Here is a 6,000-nt window from a genome sequence, read left to right as displayed (position 1 = left end):
ACTCTTCCCTACCGATTTCTGAGCGCACAAAGGGTGAGAGAGAGGTGTGTGGAGCTGTGGTTCGGATGGAGAGGGGAAGGGTGGTATTTATAGAGGTTGGAAAGGAGAGGAGAGAAGGGAGTGTAAGAATATTTCCGTTATTGGCCCACATTACGCAATCAGAACATGTGGTAATTATATATTGACGAGATTATGAGCCATATTTTTTCCCCTAAGAAATTATGTGATTGGTCAAATTGATGGAGTTGTTTTCTAGAATCTTACTTTGATGGAAAGTAGAATAAATATTTTATTAGGAAACAGGTCCTCTCTCTGCCTATAAAAGGGCATACAGTCCACCATCATATTTACGTTACTATATTGTTAGAAAGAGGGTCAAGAGAGAGAAACCTTTTCCGTTAGGGTTTTGCAGGTATTATCGCTAAAGTTCTCGGATCAATAAAGTTCACATGGATTCGGGTACGCTTTCTCGTATGTTTAATTTCCGCCTTATGTTATGATTGTGAGAACATGATAGTTCTAGATCTTGGATAGATTGGGCTTGTTAATTATTTAACGGCATAATAGATTATTTTACATGTGGTATCAGAGCATGGTTATGAATTATTATGTTCTCCGATTAATTGGTTTTGGGCTTACGTAACCCTTTCACGTTAACGGTAAGATTTGTCACTTATTAATCGAATCTGTTGATGTCGGTTTTACTCGAAGACTTGTCTCGGCAAATCCAATCTGTTAGCATTATTAATTGTTTAATGTATGCCGACCGTATGGATGTTTTACACAATCAGATTGCTTTTGTTCGGTGTGTTCTAAATTGGTTTTCTGATTAAATACTCTTCGGTCCAATCAGAATATGAGGCTTACCCATTAACTTTTATGGTTTCGATCCTACCTGTTTGTAAATTGCTTCTGATCAATGGGTATGTATCATGTATATATGTGCATGCTATGTATGTCTCCAATTAATTGTTTATATGCATGTATCCGGTATCCAAGGGTTTCTGTCATCAAAGGATATGATGATATCTTTTCTATGACTTTGGACGAGTAATCTGTTTTGTCTTTCCTATCGAATGGTTTATGTGAAAACGGTGGTATTCTGTCGAACTAGATTATGTTTTATAGTACAAGTTTTGACAGATCTTTGGTGATCCAATAATTTTTATGAACAGAATACTACAAGTATTATTAATGGCTTTTTCACGGGTCTGCTCTGTTTTCTCTTTTGTGAAAATTTATGAAATTTTGTTTTAATACAAACCTAATGTTTAGCAAACTCATTATTCTGACTTGAGGTCCATATTAAGATACGTTTGGTAGCCACCAAAGTGATCCAAATGGAATGGTACATCGATTTTAAGTCAACTTATAGAATTTTAGCACCTAATCCCAAGTGTTAAAAATTAATGAGTTTGTAAATCGCAATTCTTAATCATGAGAATATTAGGTAGGCTCAAAGGTGCACCACCTTTGAATGATTAATGAATTGGAATATGATGATTGATAAGTATTCATAATTGAGATTGGAATGGATACTCAAAGGTAACATACCTACTAAATTATGAATGTTTATCGATTAGTCATATGAGTGATAGGGAATCACCATAACTGTTAAATAGTGTGACATTAGATAAATCCAAAGGCAGATCATAGTTACGCTATTGATTATTGTTTTTGACATATTTATTTTGTCATATTATTGTTAACTCTTAGCACTAACGTAGTGAGCATGGATCATTATTTACAGCACTAAAATCCGTTTCACTACATTCGCATGGTTCGTCTGTTCCGACCTTGAATGGAATGAATTTCTCAGAATGGAAAGAACATGTGGAATTTCACCTTGGAGTTTTAGATCTTGATCTAGCACTTCGATGTGAGAAGCCAGCTGCTCTTACCGATACAAGCAGTGTGGAAGCAAAATCTTTACATGAAGCATGGGAAAGGTCAAATAGACTGGGCTTAATGTTTATGCGAATGACTATAGCGAACAATATCAAAACAACACTTCCTGATACTGAAGATGCTAAGGTATCCTGATACTGAAGATGCTAAGGTATATCTTACAAGTATTGAGACACGTTTCAAACAGGCTGATAAGTCTCTTACGGGGACACTAATGGCAAAGTTTACCACCATGAAATATGATGGTAGCCGTGGGATGCATGAGCATGTCCTTGAAATGACAAATTTGGCTGCTCAATTAAAGAATTTAGGAATGAGTGTGGATGAGTTTTTTCTCGTGCAATTTGTTCTGAACTCATTGTCCTTGTCTCCTCAGTATGAGCCATTTCAAATTAATTATAACACTATGAAGGATAAGTGGAATTTAAATGAATTGGCTAGTATGCTTGTTGCTTGCTCGACCAAAGTGTGTCGTAGTAAAGAGCGCCCCAAGCGTAGGGCTAGGTCGGTTGAAAGCATAATAAAACCCGGAAGTCCGGGGTCGAATCCACAAGGAGCGCATCCATAACTTGGTTCGGGAATTAGCTTGTGTAGAGAATTTTGGTGTTAGGACCGCCAACCAAAGTTCGGCGTTGAGACGGCCAATTGAGCGATTTAGAAAGTGGCTACTTAACCTAACTACGGCTTTTTAACTGGAGATTAAACTAAAGGCTAGGTTTAGGGATAATTAACACCCATAACGTAAGGATGAACTCGATTCTTCTCTTCTTAACAACGGTGTTAAACATGACTAGGGCTCTTTTGATTCATTTTAACAAACACAAAGAGGGACATTGCTTCAAGCATCAAATGTGGCAAATAGCTTAGCCCTTGCTTACATTTGATCAAAAAGATTAACACCTCTAAATTTTGGTACATAAAATTAGTCCTAAGCCATGTTTAAGCTAGAAAATGAGATTTTACAAGAGAAGAACAAGCTACATCCTTGGTTACGGGATGCTAACCATCCCGCAACCTAACCTTACTACATTACTCACTCATATTGAAAGGGGCAACGAAATGAGCAAGGGGAAACATAAGGAAAATACCAAACATTGAATAAATTCGAAATAAACACAAGATCCTCGAAGAGAATGAAATTCTTTACAACTTTAATGAAGGCGAAAAGCTTTGAAAGTAATTAGATCGTACCTAAAATCCTTGTTCAAGACATGAATGAGGAGAGAGGTTGGGCTCCATTAATGGAGGTAGAGAGAGAAAGTACAAAAATGAAAGATAACCTATCCCAATTAGGTCTGGGGGTATTTATAGCCCCTTAAAAATGAGTTACAAAGGTCCTAAATGCCCCTAGAAAGCTACAAAAGTCGGGCACAAAAAGCAGATTTTTTTCAGGTTGTACCGGTACCATGAAATCTCGGTACTGGTACAAGTCTTGTTTCTCAGCATTTTGGACCAAATCTGTCCGAGTTGTACAGGTACCACAGATCCGCGGTACTGGTACATTGCTGGCAGAAAACTTTCAAATTATTTTCTTCTTTCCAACGGCCCCTTTGATGCCCCGAATAGCCTTCGACCCTTTTTTACATGCTCCTTGGGACTCGGTGGCGGGATGCCACATGGTCTTGACTCTTTGGATGATCCCAGATTGGTTTCCTTGACGTACGAAATGCCTTATTTTCTACCCTTTAACCTATAAGGGCCAAAAACACCAACTCCGCGCAATATCAACTAATTAAAGTAAATTATGCACAAAAGATGGACAAAATTGGTAATGATAAGCCCATTTATAAACACTATCGAGGGCTTATCACTTGTTCAAGAGGAGGCAAGACTTAAGCAATCAGGACAACATTCGGCTCATCTCACATATCAAGGGGCCAGAAAGAAAGGAATGAAACCCAAAAAGGTCATAAAGCAAAGACCACCTAAAGTGATTGAGTCTGCTCAAAGTTCTCAGACTCAGAGGAAGGAAAAGTACAGTGATAGATGCCATTTCTGCAAAAAGTCGAGACACTATCAGAAAAGACTGTTCAAAACGTAAGGCTTGGTTTGAAAAGAAAGGTATGAATTTGATTTCTGTATGTTTCGAATCAAACCTAACTGAAGATCCTTCTAATACTTGGTGGCTTGATTCTGGTGCTACTACTCACGTTTCAAATACGATGCAGGGATTCCTTTCAACCCAGACCATAAACCCTAATGCGAACTTCTTATTCATGGGTAATCGAGTCAAAGCTCCAATAGAAGCCGTGGGCACTTATCGTTTATTTCTAGATACTGGTCATCATTTGGATTTACATCAGACTTTTTTATGTTCCTTCTGTTTCTAGAAATTTAGTTTCGCTCCCTAAACTTGATTTGGATGGTTACTCATTTCATTTTGAGAATAAAAGTTTCAGTTTATTCAAGTATGCCTCTTTTGTTGGTTCTGGCGTGCTTTGTGATGGGTTGTATAAATTAAACCTTGATGGCCAATTCGTTGAATTTATTCTTACCCTGCATCATAATGTTGGAACTAAACGTAGTCTAGTTAATGAACATTCCTCAAACTTGTGGCATAAAAGGTTGGGACATATTTCCAAAGAAAGAAGGGAAAGATTAGTAAAATATGGGATTCTTCCCACTTTAGACTTTACTGATCTTAGTGTATGTGTGGATTGCATTAAGGGAAAGCAAACCAGACATACCAAGAAAGGAGCCACAAGAAGTAATGGGCTACTTGAATTGATCCACACGGATATTTGTGGGCCTTTTGACACTCCAGCCTTTTGACACTCCATCTATAGGTGGAGAGACCTATTTCATCACCTTTATCGATGATTTTTCACGTTATTGTTGTATTTATTTATTGCATGAAAAATCTCAATCAGTGAACACCCTAGAGGTGTTTATTACTGAGGTGGAAAGGCAATTAGAAAGAAAAGCGAAAATCATTAGATCGGATAGGGTGGGGAATATTATGGAAGGTATGATGAGTCAGGGCAACGCCCAGGGCCATTTGCTAAACTCCTTGAAAAACATGGCATATGTGCACAATATACTATGCCAGGAACGCCACAGTAGAATGGAGTAGCTGAAAGGCGTAACCGTACATTAATGGATATGGTTAGAAGTATGCGAAGTAATTCTAAAGTACCCTCTACATTGTGGATGCATGCTCTTAAGATTGTCGTATACATTTTGAATCGGGTTCCTAGTAAGACAGTTCCAAAGACCCCTTTTGAACTGTGGACAGGAAGGAAACCGAGTTTGAGACACCTGCATGTTTGGGGTTGTCTAGCGGAGGTTAGGATTTATAATCCACATGAAAAGAAACTGGATTTTAGAACGATCAGTGGTTATTTTATTGGTTATCCTGAAAAATCCAAAGGGTATAGGTTTTACTGTCCTAATCATAGTACGAGAATCGTAGAAATCGGTAATGCCAGATTCATTGAGAATGGTGAAATCAATGGGAGTGATGAACCACGTAATGTGATTATTCAAGAAGTAAGGATACAAGTTCCTTTACCCATAGCTTCACCTAATGTTGTTATTCCTACAGTTGTTGATCAACATGATGTCGTGGAACAACAAACGAATAATCAACCACATAATGAGATTATTACCAATGAAGAGATTGTAGAACAACCACAAGAAATAGCATTAAGAAGATCTCAAAGAGAAAGGAGATCAGCTATCTCGGATGATTACGTGGTTTATCTGCAAGAATCTGAATTTGACATTGGAACTATTAAGGATCCGGTTTCGTTTTCATAAGCCATGGAAAGTGATAACTCTACTAAATGGATTGAAGCCATGAATGATGAGTTGAAATCAATGGACCAGAATGAAGTCTGGGATCTCGTTGAATTGCCAGGAGGTTACAAGAAAGTTGGTTGCAAGTAGGTCTTCAAGACCAAACTTGACTTCAAAGGCAATGTAGAACGATATAAAGCCAGACTTGTGGCCAAAGGTTACACTCAAAAGGGTGACATTGATTACAAAGAAACTTTCTCTCCTGTGTCTAAGAAAGATTCACTTAGAATTATCATGGCATTAGTGGCTCATTATGATTTAGAGCTACATCAAATGGATGTGAAAACAGCTTTT

This window comes from Rhododendron vialii, chromosome 5a, assembly GCF_030253575.1.
Source record: "Rhododendron vialii isolate Sample 1 chromosome 5a, ASM3025357v1".
Classification (NCBI taxonomy): domain Eukaryota; kingdom Viridiplantae; phylum Streptophyta; class Magnoliopsida; order Ericales; family Ericaceae; genus Rhododendron; species Rhododendron vialii.
Note: the sequence above shows the minus strand (reverse complement) of the source record.